Below are 17054 nucleotides of genomic sequence, written 5' to 3' on the forward strand. Positions count from 1 at the left end.
GGGTGTGGGAAGAATTGTTGGTTCTCATCAAATTGTTCGCTGAAAGGTTTTTTTGGTATGGAAATGTGTTGGGTTAGTTTCAGTAGATTTTTAGATAAGATTAAAAAAAACTGGGCGTATATTTTTTTAATATAATATATTTTATTTGTTATATTCTACTGAATTAACACAATACTCGATGGCGATCGATAAGGATCGTGTTCACGGACTGGGCAGACCATCTCTCATCGTTTCTGTTAAACTGTAAAAAACCATAGGCACTACCAAGCAGTGTGATTACTACAATTATCGTAAGACAATTAGCAGAGCTAGTTAGAGGCGAGTGCTCTTTTCTTTTAGTACAAACCCGTCATTCTCGAGCTGGTTGGTGGTTGGGCTTATGTGTACGTGACTCAAGCATGGCAATAACGACTAGACGACGAGACTATAGAATGTAGTATGTAGTCATAAAAAAATCCAGATAAATGTTTAAAATCTGTAGCGACTGCGACTTGGCTCTGCCCCTGGCATTACTGAAGTCCATGGGCCACGGTAACCACTCACCATCAGGTGAGCCGTATGGTCGTCTGCCTACAAGGGCAATAAAAAAAAATTAAATGTTTTATGTATTAAGGCTACACAATGCTTTTTAATGATTACTTTTAAATTTTATTGTGCACTTATTATTGTTTTGACATTAAAATTTAATGAAGTCTTTCTGAAAATTTCCACGGCAGCAACGAGCGTATCATCATCATCCTCAGCCTGTAACTCTCCACTGCTGGTAGTAGGCCTCTCCCATAGTCCGCCACAATGAACGATCCTCCGCCTTCCGCATCCAATCTCTCCCAGCATATCGCCGCAAGTCATCGGTCCAACAGACAAGGGGACGCCCAACGCTGCGCTTACCAGTCCGTGGTCTCCAGTCCAGAACACGTCTGCTCCAACGGCCATCAGTTCTGCGACCCGCATGTCCGGCCCATTGCCTAGCGTACCATAATCTAAAGATTAGCAAGCTGAAATGAAACCCTAAAGGGCTATGTCGGTTACTTTGGTACTTTGACGGATTTCCTCATTTCTGACTTGATCCATCAAATAAACTCCGAGCATACACCTTTCCATAGCACGCTGAGCGACTTTGAACTTACGGACCAGACCTACGTAACTGGGTTAAAAATAGTGTTTTATTAACGCTCATTTACTCGTATTATTTTTGTTGTTAGCTGACAGATGATCTCAGTGGCTACTTTGTGTTCAGCTACCGTAGCTCATATAGCACAAACTGCCACCCGCCTTGAGAACCAAGATCGTAATGACACTGGTAATAATGGCCATCATTTAAACTGAAATGCACGACTGCTTCGCGACAGAGTGTTAGTACGCCCAGAACACGCTACTCAATTGTAATTCAAATAAATTAACCGAATTTAGTGTCCGAAAGTGTAGCGAAACATTTTCTGTTTATCGCCGGGCCAAGAATGTATTTATAGGTTTGCATCCTTCCAATAACGAGTGATATTTACTCGTACGAGACACACATCCGTCTTGTATTTTACAGCGATATGCAGATTCGTATAACGTACGATATTTTGAATAAGTAAACGGCTTAAGAATATCTTTCCTTTATAAATAGAAAATTTTATGTTGGCTTTTGGAAATAATCTTTATGTAAATTTTTTTAGGGTTCAGAATGGATTAAAAGTTCAGTTCGTCTTCATTGGTCCGTTTTCATTTACTTTGAAAATCGAAACGCACTGAGAGCTGATAAAAATAAAATAACACACGAGTACGACCTAGTCTTGCACCTTTAATCGCTGTTGATGCAAAGCTTGTAAATTATTTGATTAGCCAATGTAGATAAAATGAAGAACTGTAGTCGGTTACAGAGGGGTCTATAGACCTAGATGTAGATTTGAGACATAGCTGCTAGACCTAGACTTAGCCACTTTGAGATATGGAGAGCAAAATATCAAAGCCATGATACGCTCTCGCACTCCGAACCAGAATGCAGTTTGCGCCAGAACATATAGTCAGGACGCTGTTGGTACGTATTCTTACGGGCGCACAGAGTTCTCTACAAACATTAATTACAAAAAAAATTAGATTATTGAGAGTGCTATTGCTTCAGCGTGGAAGTCATTCCTGAACACGTGTTTCCTAAAAAAAATGTATCTGCCTGCGATATTTGTTGACAAAGCCACGAGATTACGCCTTAAATCGTTTTCTCAATTATCCACTAAGGCAAATCGATACTAACTGGCCTACTAAAAACCATTACCCTAAAATGTATTTAAATAGTAGTATTAAAATCGTAAAATAGTATTAAAACCGAATAATGGCGTCCGAACTATTCAAATCGATGAACACAGTTAAAAAACCAATCGATTAAATTATTTTAATGATCGCTTACCGCCTACCGTGGATGTATCACGAATATTTATAGTTTTTACATTACGTTCTTGGACGCGTATTCCGCATTGGTTAATTCACGTTAATTTATTAATGACTTTTATAAAATGTTAGCATAAGTTCGTAAAATCCAACTCGTAAAATCATTGGTACGTCCTGTTGTGTGATTAGCAATGTGTGTGTTATTTTATAAGAAATAGCGAATTGATTTTTTGTGTTAACTATCATACTTTGTATGAAGTCAAAGGAAATTAAAATCCACTAGCCACCAGATGCATATTTACTTACTGGTGGTAGGATGTCTTGTGAGTCCCCACGGGTAGGTACCACCACCCTGCCTATCTCAGCCGTGAAGCAGTAATGTGTTTCGGTTTGAAGAGTGGGGCAGCCGTTGTAACTATACTGAGAGCTTAGAACTATCTCAAGGTGGGTGGTGGCATTTACGTTGGAGATGTCTATGGGCTCCGGTAACCACTTAACAGCACTTAGCAGCACTTAACAGCTGTGAGCTCGACCACCCATCTAAGCAATAAAAAATAAAATAAATATATTTTTGTTCACTAGACCACTTACTGCTATGACTTACGAGGGAACTCTAATTCGGATAAAGTGAAACATGTTTTAATTTTTGTCACTCTCTAGTCCGTATAAACTTCCAAGTTAATCAAATATCTTTGTACATAGCTGTATCCAAATACGTTTATCAATTTTTGTGTAATAGAGTAACAAAAAACCAAACAAACTAACTTTCTAAATATATATTTAAATATATGCTCAGAAGGTAGCTTCCAGAAGAAATACAACAAATGTTCAGTCCACTTACGGCCGATTCAAAATATGTATTTACATGGCATGGTAAATTCACTTGTGATACTCGTAACTTCACGTGCTTGCAAGCAAAGACATCACTAACTGCTCACTTTGAGAAGGCGGTACGACATGAAAACCCTCTTGTCAGCCAGTAATTATATACCCGATCCGGTGGACCGAATGGTAAACAGTCGACGTCGCCCTAAACGCGTCATTACAGATTCTCCCGATCCATTAACGGTGCTTTTAGGTACCACAAGCACCATTCACCGTCCTCGCCGAAGCCGTCACTTGCGACGAAGGGCTCTACGAGTGAATTAATCCATAGGCACAGGCCACAGAGTTTCTCGCCGGATCTTCTCATTAGGTCGCGTTTCCGATCCGATGGTAGATTCTGCGAAGCACTGCTCTTACTAGGGCTAGTGTTAGCAACACACCCGGTTTGAGCCCCGTGCGCTCACCTACTAGCTCGGTGAATCTAAAATAACCCCTCGAGGTTACTAGAATAGGTAGGGAAAAAAAATCACTAACCGCCCTCGCTTATCTAAAGCACCAAGCGACAAGAAGCGAAACAAAGATGGCGGGTTTACATAAAAACAGATTAATCGTAACTCGGTCGATACCGACTGCAACCATACAGTAAAGCACTCCAAGGTCTAAGACATTATCTACATTATTGCACCGGTCCCGATAAAGGCTGGTGCAAAGCTTAGGTGCTAACTCGAATCAACTTATGACTTCCATTAGACGCTAGGATTAGATTGAAAGGGTCCAATTATCAGTCTCGAAGGGTGTTTATCTTAATTCCTGTTGATGTTTTAGCAGATTTTAACTTTGGTTTACTGCATACATTGGGCTCTTAAAGTGCAATGTACAGCGTACCTTGAATCCACTCCGCTCTTGCAGTAAGGATCTTGCATTCTGATTTTAGAGTAGCATAGAAGAGTAGATCTTTTGTCACAACATGCCGCTATGTATGCTTTTGGGTTATGGTAGCGTCTTAACCCTGCAAGGTGTTGGGAGCAGACCGCGGACCCAAGGAATTTTAGGGCCCGCAGATCGTGGAGTCCCACATACCCCGCGCGCCCCCTAGGCGCGGGGACCTCGTAGGAGGTTCGGTCCCCGGCCCGAAAAAAAAAATCGTCTTAACCCTAGATGAGTGAAAAAGCTCACGGTCCAACGGGTTTTAAATGATTACCGGAAGCCTTGGACGGAACTTGAACACAGTCAGCCACCTCAGATCGAAGTCTCAATTGTATTGTTAAGCAGTTGCTATACCACTCTTCAAGCCGGAACACGTGAATGGTTCGTTTAATAATATGTAGGACAATGGCTATTTCTTTAATTACGCAAATACATTAATTGTGCAGATTTGGTTCTTATTACACGATGTTTCTTCACCGTTATAGTCAATCGTAAACTTAGGGTAAGTATTTCCTTTAAAAAAATCGTTCTACCGTAAATTTCGTAAATTTTTACAGTCGTCGTGGCCCAAAGGATAAGACGTCCGGTGCATTCGTATCTAGCGATGCACCGGTGATCGAATCCCGCTGGCAAGCACCAAGTTTTCTAATGAAATACGTAGGTACTTAACAAATGTTCACGATTGACATTCACGGTGAAGGAATAATATCGTACAATAAAAACCAAACCCGCAAAATTATAATTTGCGTAATTACTGGTCGCAGGACCTCTTGTGAGTCCGCATGGGTAGATACCACCGCCCTGCCTATATCTGCCGTGAAGCAGTAATGCGTTTCGGTTTGAAGGGTGGGGCAGCCGTTGTAACTATACTGAGACCTTAGAACTTATATCTCAAGGTGGGTGGCGCATTTATAATGTAGATGTCTATGGGCTCCAGTAACCACTTAACACCAGGTGGGCTGTGAGCTCGTCCACCCATCTAAGCAATAAAATAAGACATATGTGTATTATAATATGTGCATATTACAGAAAGTAATTTCGGCTAATAAGACGCATTATGAAAAATTGGAACTGGGCAGAAAGTAGTTAGTAAAGTACTATAGATAGAAAAGGAACAAATAATAATTTTATCTCGCCGAGAATACGAACGGCTACACACAGTAAAATTCTTCATTAGCATGTAATTAACTTGTAATGTATGTACAAGATGCAGTGTACACTCAACACTCTACCTCGTCCATCATAATTCGACTTCTGGTTGTTCTCAAACTTAATAGATTATTTAAAATATTGAATTATAGATATTTCTTATTCGTTTTTACTAGCCAATCTGGGTAGACGTGCTCACTGATATTAAATGGTGACTAGAGTCGAGATATAAAGCTGAGGTTCCCATAGTGTTGGTAAAATGGTTGTCTCAAAACGCGTGTAACAGCTTTTTAACACGATTGTGATTGTACTAGCTTGTATATGTAAGTGTTTATGTATGTAAATATGTATGAACATACATTTAATGTGACGGAATCTTTCAACTTCATTTATTGATTAAATTGAAAATTTGCACACACATCAAGGTCCAATAACAAAAAAATATTTTTATTACCTCACTCTACCAGACTCTACGTGACCAGTACCAACAGGATAAAATGAAATTAATTATTAGTTCGGTTTACTATTTAAGCGCGTACTTTTTAGTTCTTAAAATACAAATATTTTAAATAGGTTTGTAGCAACTTTTCTTTTTAATTTTAATATTGTTTTAGATATAAACAGTTAATTGGATTCCATATAGGTATTAAAATTTAATTTACTATTTTTATCGTGGCTATAACATGTGTAAATATGCGATATGATCACAGCCACCGGTCTGTAGATTACACAATAGATCTTCCTAATTTGAATACAACGGCTATTTTGTACATATTAAAATACTTTTAACCGCACGAAACGTGACACGGTATTTCTCAAGACTCTGCTTAATGTTCCGGCACAAAAAAAAACGAAAAGAAATCCTATTGTTTATCTTACAGTATCACGGAAAACCACTAAAATCATTAATTAATGACTTTCTTGTGCTTTGTTTATTGTAATTTATTCAAATTGTATCCCCTAATTAAGAGGAATTCTATAGTAAATCTATACTGAAGTCCATTAAAATTTTTAAACACAATAATACCCAGCTGTTTTATGCGATGCGGGGGCTACTTTCTTCACGCCAAGGCGGAGTCTCGACCGACTATCATTGCTAGTATAGCGCCAATAATGTAATATAATGCTGAGAATCATAAATACGTGATGCTTCGATAATAATTTAAATAAAATACGAGCAGTTTAATTGTTTTTGTCGTTTGAATATGTTGTATTTCAAATAATTATGTTTGTTTCGGTTTTTTTTTCGTCGTTAATACAGTAATTGCGTTTATCAGTAATTGTATGGGTTTAAAATTTTAATTAGCTCTTGTTTGCAAGGTTTTCGATATTATTTTTACTTTCTGATAGATAGATTGATGTTCTCCGCATTTAACTACACCGTATGAAAATGAAAAGAATAGAACTATTGAATATAAATGATCGCTTTCAAAATGCCTTATGAATTATTTAGAAATGGTTGTTGTAATTTTCTTTTTTATTGTCCCGTAGGCAGACGAGCATATGACCACCTGATGGTGAGTGGTTACCGTCGCTAATTGACGTCAGCAATGCCATCAGAGCCATTGATTTGCCAAAATTACTCAAGATTTCAAGATTTTAGCACCATATGAAATCATAGAAAACTTACAGGTTATCGCTAGTAACGCTAGCGTTCTACTACTTTTTATGTGAAAAAAACCTGCGCTTCTTTTAAATTATAATTAATCATTATGACCATATTCAACGTAACTTTGAGCATCACTCAACTAAACGATCATTTACGAACGTTCGCTGCACGAGTGCGTGTCTGGAGTGTATTTATTATATTTTACATTACAGTCGAGGGGCGGGGGTGAGCTGGGGTAATTAAAACCGGGTTGCATGCAACTTTGCGGTCACCCTTCCGACATCGCTTCCTTTTATGGGGAAGTTGAGGCAATCTGACAGCTCGGCCGTGTACAAACGTTTTATTTATTATTTATAGGGGCGAGAGGAAACGGGGGACAAGCGAGTGCGACTGCGGTGCTTTACTTGAGAAGTTTGGGAAGCGATGGTTTTTTTGAATTGCAAATGTTTATGTTCGATTAGATCTTTTGGTGTTGGTTTAAGGCGAAATGAAGTTTGTATATAATGAAAACAAAATCACGGTTTTCACTAATGTATTTCTAAAAACCAGAGTGTACTCTCCCAAATGTAACGCCCTAACGATCATACAGGTTTTATATCTTGTGAAATTCCCCGTTGGTATTTTTTTTTGTTCATTGCCCTTCTAAGCGTACAAGCATATGGCCCACGCGATAGTGAGTGGTTACTCTCCACAAATCTCGTTTGGAGAAAGACATATCATGGAGCTAGGAAAACGTGAAGGGGAGTTCATTTCAGAGCTGGATAGTATGTACGTGGCAGAAAAAATCTCTGGATACGCACTGTGGATGAATGGAACGGTTCCAGATAATATGGATAAACTCTACTCTGATGGTTGGCCTTGCGATGGTAAAAGTGAGATGATGGAATCATCTCAAACAATTCCTCAGAGTACTCTCCATGGAACATATGGTACAAAAAACAGAATTATTAAATATACAGATGATTTTTTTTATTTTTTTTATTGCTTAGATGGGTGGACGAGCTCACAGCCCACCGTTGTTAAGTGGTTACTGGAGCCCATAGACATCTACAACGTAAATGCGCCACCCATCTTGAGATATAAGTTGTAAGGTCTCAGTATAGTTACAACGGCTGCCCCACCCTTCAAACCGAAACGCATTACTGCTTCACGGCAGAAATAGGCAGGGCGGTGGTACCTACCCGTGCGGACTCACAAGAGGTCCTACCACCAGTAATTACGCAAATTATAATTTTGCGGGTTTCAATTTTATTACACGATGTTATTCCTTCACCGTGGAAGTCAATCGTGAACATTTGCCGAGTACATATTTCATTAGAAAAATTGGTACCCGCCTGAGATTCGAACACCGGCGCATCGCTCAACACGAATGCACCGGACGTCTTATCCCTTAGGCCACGACGACTTCAAGAACGATGAATATTATTAAATCCCATCACCGTCGAAGTAATAATAGTAATAAGTAATATGGTCACATTATCTTCCGAAAGCGACTTATGTAATTGTTTTTTGTAATTTTTTTTATTCCATATACAGCAGTTTTGGAAGATTCATTCAAATCTTTTCTTTTATCTTATCGTGGCCGCTGCTAATTACTTATCCGACCCTTTTTACTGGTGGAAGGACCTCTTGTGAGTCCGCACGAGTAGGTACCACCACTCCGACTATTTCTGCCGTGAAGCAGTAATGCGTTTCAGTTTGAAGGGTGGGGCAGCCTTTGTAACTATACTTGAGACCTTAGAACTTATATCTCAAGGTGGGTGGCGCATTTACATTTTAGATGTTTATGGGCTCCAGTAACTACTTAACATCAGATGGGCTGTGAGCTCGTCCACCCATCTAAGCAATAAAAAAAAGTAAAAAATCTATCACCGGATCAGAATGAGAAAATCCGGCGGGAAACTCAGTGGGTTAACTAACATTTTGAGATGTTGTACCTACAACGATTTTAGGAAAAAAGGCCTCGGCTGTGTACCATGACCTCCACAGAGACCGGCGTCATTGGTCGTCGACCCGTCGGGCGTCTTCGGGTTGGCGGCGCTAGTCTGGTTTTTGGTTAACCGCAGGAATCACCCCACTCCGGAGATCGCACGTTGGGTGTGAGAGTGCAAGGGGAGTTCACAACATCTGCGGACCGTCAAGACCTACATACACTGCGCGCCCTCTAGGCGGGGCGACCTCATGCATGCCCAAAAAAATATACATATCTGCCTTTGCGCCGTCATTACAAACATCCAATACACCCTATCTACGTGAGAGCAGATGTCCATCCGCTTTCCGAAGTAATTATTTGATCTCTCGTCGACTGCAATACAATAGGTTCTCGTGCGCTCTGCAATCCTTTAATTCCACCATATAATTTACGATCATAAAGAGAAATCATATGATGATGACATATCCCTTTTACGTTTTGCGAAAATTACCCATTTTTATGACCTCAAATTACAGATGAAACATTAAGAGAACGAATCACTTAAAAAGTTTTTTTCGAGAAAAAAATCGACTTTATAGCATTGTGTTAAGACCTAAATATATGCGAAATCAGTGCATCAGAAAATTTTGTTAAGTTTTTAGCTTATGATGCATTTCAGATTTGGGTGATACGGTATATTGTGTCGTATTCCAATCAGTTAAGGTGCACGCTCGTTTTAGATAATGCTGATTAAAATTTGTGATGTGTTGATCGTGAGTGATCGTTGATGGATCGTGTCGAGAGTTGCGGATTCTTAAATAATAATAAATCGTGCGGCTGCGACTCGTGTAGCTTTAACTTGATCTTGTTAAGTTCCAATAAAACTAGTGTATTGTTATTTTGTGTAGGTATTTTGATGTTAACATTGATTGAAACTAGGCCGATAATAACATAAGGTAGTGCTTGAAGCTTAAAGAGCCATCAACTTTAATGCAATTAATACTTAGCGAAACAATAGAGTCCAAATCGATAGTATTTGCCTTTGAATAAAATAGGCATCACAGCCTCAAGGTGGATTGCCTCAGACAAAAAACATATGCTTCATTGTCTAATATTAGATATATAATAGATATATATTACATACTCGTATATTATCCTTTCGGTAATCGACCGCTAAAGAAGCTTTCCAGTGAATGTTTAGGTCTGGTGGGGCAAAGCAACTAAATCTGCTGTCATGCTGAGCTTTTGATGATAATATTTTGGTGCTTTATAGCCCCTAGGTTCCACAATTCACTCCCATAGATTTGTTCGTGCCTGTGCGTCTGAGGTCCACGATTCAAGGCCGTTTACTCAAAAGGAAATACCACAGGTGGATTACCCGGTCTCAACCGCACTAACAATGATCGACACAAACAAATCCCAGAAATAGCTCATCGAGTAGAATCGTTATAACAGAGCGACGCGGATTTGAAAAATACCCTTATAATACGTATTTAAATTTACGATCGTAATAAGCGGATAAATTTAGACGAGAGTGCGCCGGAGCGGGGGTGGAGCATAAATATCCTTCTTTACGCTTAAGACGTCTAGCAGGTAGATTCGGGGTAAATAATGTAAATTTTTTTCATTGAATTAAATAAGTTCTTGAGGGATTTTTGTTTGCTTTAGCGTCGGCCTCTGAGTGAGACAAGATGAGCTCCTCTAAGCAGATCCCTGACACGTTAGATTGAATGTCAGCGGCGCCCATGAACTTGAAATCTCTATTTCATTTAAATAGGGAATACCTTATTTTTTCTATATGGTTTCCTCACTGCTGAGGGTCGCGACCACATGTGACGTTCTTCCACTGTGTTCGATCATAGTGGTTCAAGGACCGCATGGTACAGACTACCACCAAGTCTTCTTTTACTAGATCTGACTATCTGGCTAGTGTTTTGCCCACGGCGCGCTTGCCATCTAGGCGGCCTGACCTTGTACGAAGTTTTGTTTCAAGGCAGACAATAGAGCCCTGCTTAAAACCCATACGACCGAATCGCGCCCTTCCACGAGCAATCAGGGAGAATTGAGAGAATCGAGAAAAGGAATCAGACTGAGAATAAAAGGGATAAGTGCCCCGTTATAAGCAGCTGATCAACAGCTGGACTGATCCTTCGAAAATCCGTACGATTTACACATCAAAAGATAAGAACTGTGCTTGTATGACGACGGGTACATGACGTATACGATGACACAAGCATGAATAAACAGAGCGATTATATACATTCAACTCCACTTTACAACGCGTGAGTCCGCACGGGTAGGTACCACCACCCCGTCTATTTCTGCCGTGAAGCAGTAATGCGTTTCGGTTTGAAGGGTAGGGTAGCAAGGTGGGTGGCGGCATTTACGTTGTAGATGTCCATGGGCTCCGGTAACCACTCAACACCAGGTGGGCTGTGAGCACGATCACACGCGTACACAATAATTTTTTTTTTGTATGAAATGAAATTTTAGCTTGCAATAACTACGTTTTGAATTTTCTCATTATTTAATAAAGCAGTAAGTTCAATTATAATTTTGTTGATGAACTATTATCACGGAGGGTATGCAAGTTTGACCTCGCTTTAGGGTGAATGAACCAGTTTTTGTCAGTTAATGAGAAAACCATTTTTTTTTAACGAAAAATTAATACTGTGTTATCTCTCGTAGCACAGCAGTATTTCGTGTTACTTCGGTGCACGAAGTTGCAGATTCGACACGAGACGCTGAACTTTTAAAGATTTCCCTGAACGTCACCCGAGTGCTCACTTTTTAATGAAAGACCAACTTATAAAGGCTCACATTATTGGCAAGTTTATAAAAGCTTCTGTCTAAACTGAAAGCACAAATTTGTCACGTCATCGAGCGATCAGAAGCTCACTAATAATATGTTGCACTGCCGGAGGTTTTGTGGGAACGTCGTAAAAGCTCTAAGGTTGAAGACCTGTAAACTGTTATTGGCTTGACATTATTGCGGATCTGTAGTTTCGTTTTTCCTTTTTAAAGAACGGTCCGGTTTTTATTTTTAGGTATTGTGATTTGATGTGAGTTTTGAGGCACAGGATCAGTGGCTGTCACGATCGAAAAGTGGTGGTGCTTACAGCTGGATGTAGACGCGCAGGGCGCATAGGATCCCAGATTTACTGGTGGTAGGACTTCTTGTGAGTCCGCACGGGTAGGTAGGTACAACCTCCCTGTCTATTTTTGCCGTGAAGCAGTAATGCGTTTCGGCTTGAAGGGTAGGGCGGCCGTTGTAACTATACTGAGACCTTAGAACTCATATCTCAAGGAGGGTGGTGCATTTACGTTGTAAATGTTTATGGGTTCCAGTAACCACTTAACACCAGGTGGGCTGTGAGATCGTCCACCTATCTAAGCAATAAAAAAAAAATAACTTGCGTTGGATAACTACCGGGTACTCTCATCATCTCATCTCATGGTATTACAAAGAAAGGTATTAATCAATTGCCTTGGTAGAAATAATGAACTCGTCGAACTCGACAAAGAGGTCGAAGTGCAACCTAACCCATGCATCGGCTCGCTGAGTTTCTCGCCGGATCTTCTCAGCGGGTCGCGATTCCGATCCAGTAGTAGACACATTTGCGAAGCAGTTGCTCTTGAGTTGATAGGTCTCCTTCGGCGGCGCTCAGGCAGCTGTTAGCAATTCCCACCTGTCCTGGTGAAACTGGAAAGGCCTCCGGGCCACCAGTAATCCTTCAATCATAAAAAAAAAGAAATAATGAAAGTAGAAACATCTGCTTAGAGAAATAGCTAACTCTACAAACACAATAATAGATACTTAATTTAATATTACCATATAATTATTTCCAAACACAAATTGTCATGGTGAATCATTGTGTGTTTGGTGTACACATTTTGAACGTACCGTGCCTGATTGAAATTCTAAAAGAAAATAATTCAATATTTGAAAATTAATTTTATTAAAATTTATTCTATGACTTTAATTACCTATAAAAAAAATGGTGGCCAAGCTTCAAAAAGTTTTGGTTATAAAATAAAAAATACTCAATCATACATAATAAATGTATATTTAAAAATATATAGATACACATTCAATTTAATGAAAATGATTTACAAACAAAACACGAGATAGGTAAGAAACGATAATCGTAAGGCGAAGCGCGCTCGTACATAGGGCGCGGGCGGAAGGCGGGTGTGGGCGGGGGGCGTGCCGCGTGACGCCGCCCTGCGTGCGACCGAGACGGCGCGCGGCTGCAAGGTCACCTCGCCGCACTTGCAATGTTTTGACAACTGACAACTACATGACAATCGCTTTGGGACACACGACGTATGCCTCAACATTTCCATCAGATCTGCTGGAACTTCAACTTACAGCACAGTCAGCTGGGTGCTTTACGTACGTTAAAAACACTTTTAGATTTATACGTATTGTTTTAATTTCAATGTTTAATTAATTTAATAATTTAAATTTTGTATTATTTTTAGTTTAAGCCCAGCGTCAGAGGAAGATTCCTGAAGTGCGGGTCTAATTATGAGAAGTATTTAGTTGCATCGTGTAAAAGTTCGTTATCAAGTTGCGGGACGTTTGATTGACTGCATTAGTACGTGTCGGGTCCGCGCGGCGCTAGTGTCGGCAAGCGGCAGTCGGCGCGTCACTCCGGCCGCGGCCCGCGACGCGACCGCATGCGCCCCGCGTTTTTATCTCGCGTAAACAAACCACGAAACACGCGTCGAAACCCTTCCCGGCCGCGCACGATCACGACAAGTGCCAAAATTCAGTGTCCAGTCAACTTAGTGCCAGTTTATGAGTGAAGTGAACACGACCCGCGCACGTACGACTTATTTGCCCAAACGTCCGACACCGTCGCGGCCCATCTGTTCAAATACGGTTGATTTGTTTAAGTTTCCTATTGATGGATTGGAAAAAGGTTCAACGACTTCTAGTCCTGTGTTTGATGTGTAAAAGAATTCGTTTCACGTATGCAGAAAACAAATAGAAGTCAGAAAACAAAGGCCATACGAGAAGCGCTCGAGTGGCACCCACTGCTTGCTCAGGTGCCGCCCGTGGCAGGTGGACATTGTCTGTCAACGTATTAGAATATTCATAGGAAAAGACGGTGAGCATATTTTATCAAGCTACGTGACAAAACCATGCCTCCGATGCTGTGTCAACTGAATTTTTATGTCACTTTTAAACAATTTAATACTCATATTAGTATAATGCTCAAATCGTACCATTTTTATGAAGTTCGACCGTGACTCGAAGTGAGTTCGGGATGTTTTGAGTTAAGTTTCGCATTGCGTGTTGTGCTCTGAAAAGTTCGGGGATGGTAAATTTCAGGCAGTAGCGATGCGGCGGCGGCCGGTGACGGTCCTGTGCTCATTTTACGCACGAAATCGTATTAACGTCACACGATAACTGTAATTTACTTTATTCAGTACGAAATAGCAAAAACAAAAGAAGTTATCGGAATGTACCAGAAATTGCGGGACGTTACGCGGAAAGTCATTAAATTATTATCTTTATTACATACAAACTTAAACGAAAAATTAGGAATACTAAGTATGCTGCATTGTAGGTGCTAATTATCGTCATATCAACATGAATGGAATACTGAGTGAGCATTATATTTTATTAGTCTTTGTTCTGTTGATTTTTCCTTTTTTTTTTTCTTTAACATAAGAAATGATCAAATCAATTACGCATAGTAAACATAGATATAGTTTTCAAGGAACTAGAGAGAGATAGGCAATAAGTGAATGAATTTAAATAAACACTTCATCCAAGATACCATTGCCCGTATAAACGTTAAAGCATAAAAATTTTTAATAATTAATAACCTAACTAATTAATGTATTAAATAAAATATTACGAATCAAAAAAAAACTCTTTTTTCGCCATGAGCGTGCCGGTTTTCAGTTTCGTCCCGCCATCTTTATTTTTGTAAAGCGTTGCACACACAGTTGTCATTCGAACGGCCTCATGTCGCGGGCCCCCGTCTGCAGCGGGTCTATGCCGCCGGGGGTGGGGAGGCACGGGGCGGGGCGACAATAGAGAAGGACACACTAATAAATACAGGAGACATTTTGAAAAATAATAATCTGTTTTTATTTGAATCGCCAAAAAAATAAAAGTTTTCTTTCAAGCAGTGTAGTGTCTGTTAGAACGTAACAATTAGTTTCATAAATTGTAGTGCTGTTTGGTAAAACGATAATTCCATTAATAAATGATTACGTAGATTTTTTCTCTGAGACATGCATTTCTAAGGCTATGGCTTAATTATTGCCTAATGTGTGGATAAATTTTCAAATTGCTTTTAAGAGTATGTCAAATTAAAATAAATGTGTACCGAGGTAAATAGTATTTAAATAGTATAATAGTATTTATTGCTTAGGTGTGTGGACTAGCTCACAGCCCACCTGGTGTTAAGTGGTTACCGGAGCCCATAGACATCTACAACGTAGATACCGACACCCACCTTGAGATATGAGTTCTAAGGTCTCAGTATAATTACAACGGTTGCTCTACCCTTCAAACCGAAACGCATTACTGCTTCACGGCAAAATTAAGCAGGGTGGTGATACCTACCCGTGCGGACTTACAAGAGGTCCTGCCACCGGTCACTTAATAAATTTTCATAAATATAAAATTGATTAAATTACTATCTCAGCCTGTAGACAAGCTAAATCTATTTATCTAGTTATATAAATACACAAAGACACAGCTTGTTTTGCCTATTTATCTAACTAAGTACCATTTTGTTTATCAATAGATTTTCTGTCATGGATGAGATTTCGTGTTTGTTATCATAGTGTAAATTTATTTAGCGTTTTGTAAATATTTAAAACAAACCAAAGCGAAAATGTAGGTAATACAAAAACCGAATCTTTTGTAAATATGGTCTTAAATCGATCGATGGCCGAACACAAGGAAGTAAGACACTACAAACTTGTTAAAAATTTGTTTACGAGTGCTCACAATTAATAGTGCACATATTTGTTATAATAATAATATAATAATAATAATATCAGTGTTTTAGATTAATTAGGTCGCGAACTAAAAGTGTGAATTAATGATTTTTGATGAAAATGAAAATGAAATTATTTAATATTTATTATTATTATTTATGATTAGAGAAAATAATCAAAAATCTTCTTGAGACTTCAGATCCATTGGTAAGTACGCCGCCAATTTTATTGAGAGACTAAATTAGATTCAATCATATGTGTAGGTTAAAAGGTTAGGTAATGTAATGGAACGTAATAATAGTTAACAATAATTATACAAACAATAATTATTTGTCTTAGCAATCTTTACATATGTACTTACTATAATGACACCTCTGTACTTTTGTGTTAAACTTAGAATTCTTTAATAATTATTTGTATTATTGGTTAACGAGCTCGAGGCCCAGCCAGTGTTAAGTGGTTAACGTGAAGGACGCTATCAATCCAAAAATAATAATTGGTACCTGCCAGTGGGGTTTAAACGCCGCCATAGTCGAATTTCTTGATTATTATAATTATTTGAATTTCTAAAAATCAAACGGTGTCGTTAACGCTTAACATCAAGTGGGATGTGAGCCCGGCCGCCATTCGTTGCAATGTCAAGAAAATATTTGAACTATCTGAACTGTGTTTCAAAATTGCATCATATGAATAGACTTATGTCATGCTAGTTGAATTTTAACTAACTCTGATGTTCTGAGTCTGTAAGTTTGCATTGGCTGCACAATTACACAAATATGGCTGAGCGGTTTTGGATACAGTTTTGCATAAATATAGTTTATAATAAACCTGGATTAACGCAACTCATCACGGTCAACGTAACGACTGGAAAAAAAGGCAGTATGTACGTTTGTCACTTAATTTTACAGAGTTACAAAATGACGCAAGCAACTGTTTATCGTTAACTTAAATTTTTTTTGAAGATAAAAAAAATAACACAAAATGCGCTCATATTGGTGCTCACAGATACAGAAGCTTAACGAGCGTTAGAAGTGTTATTATCAAAAATACCTAATTTTTTGTATAGTAAATAATATACGACTACGAATTCGTAGAGAGAAATGTAAAGATTGTAGTGGTCTCTTCTGAAATTCATAATTTCATGAAATAACTAAAAGGCTTGGTCTTGTTTGCTTTGTTCAGAGATGGCATTGTTTGTTATTGATGGTTGTTGCTGATGGTGTGTCGTTTGTCTTTACTAAAACGCTTTAGAATGTTCCTCGCGTTTATTATATTTAATATTACGATTCATAA

The 17054-nt window shown here is 39.0% G+C and overlaps 1 protein-coding gene across 3 annotated transcripts in view; it reads left to right on the forward strand.

Moving 5' to 3' along the window:
* LOC101737217 (protein tiptop) overlaps positions 1–17054 on the forward strand; it is a 350367-nt gene that overhangs the window by 30845 nt on the left and 302468 nt on the right. The window contains exons 1-2 of one of the 3 annotated variants that reach the window (XM_012694048.4): positions 13101–13188; positions 13278–13909. The exons of 1 other annotated variant lie outside the window; for it this stretch is intronic. The gene's annotated coding sequence lies outside the window, so the exon portion shown is untranslated. Of the gene's footprint in view, positions 1–13100; positions 13189–13277; positions 13910–14140; positions 14411–17054 lie in introns of those variants that run through there. One more of the 3 variants, XM_038013389.2, reaches the window with a different exon arrangement.

This window comes from Bombyx mori, chromosome 10, assembly GCF_030269925.1.
Source record: "Bombyx mori chromosome 10, ASM3026992v2".
Lineage (NCBI taxonomy): Eukaryota > Metazoa > Arthropoda > Insecta > Lepidoptera > Bombycidae > Bombyx > Bombyx mori.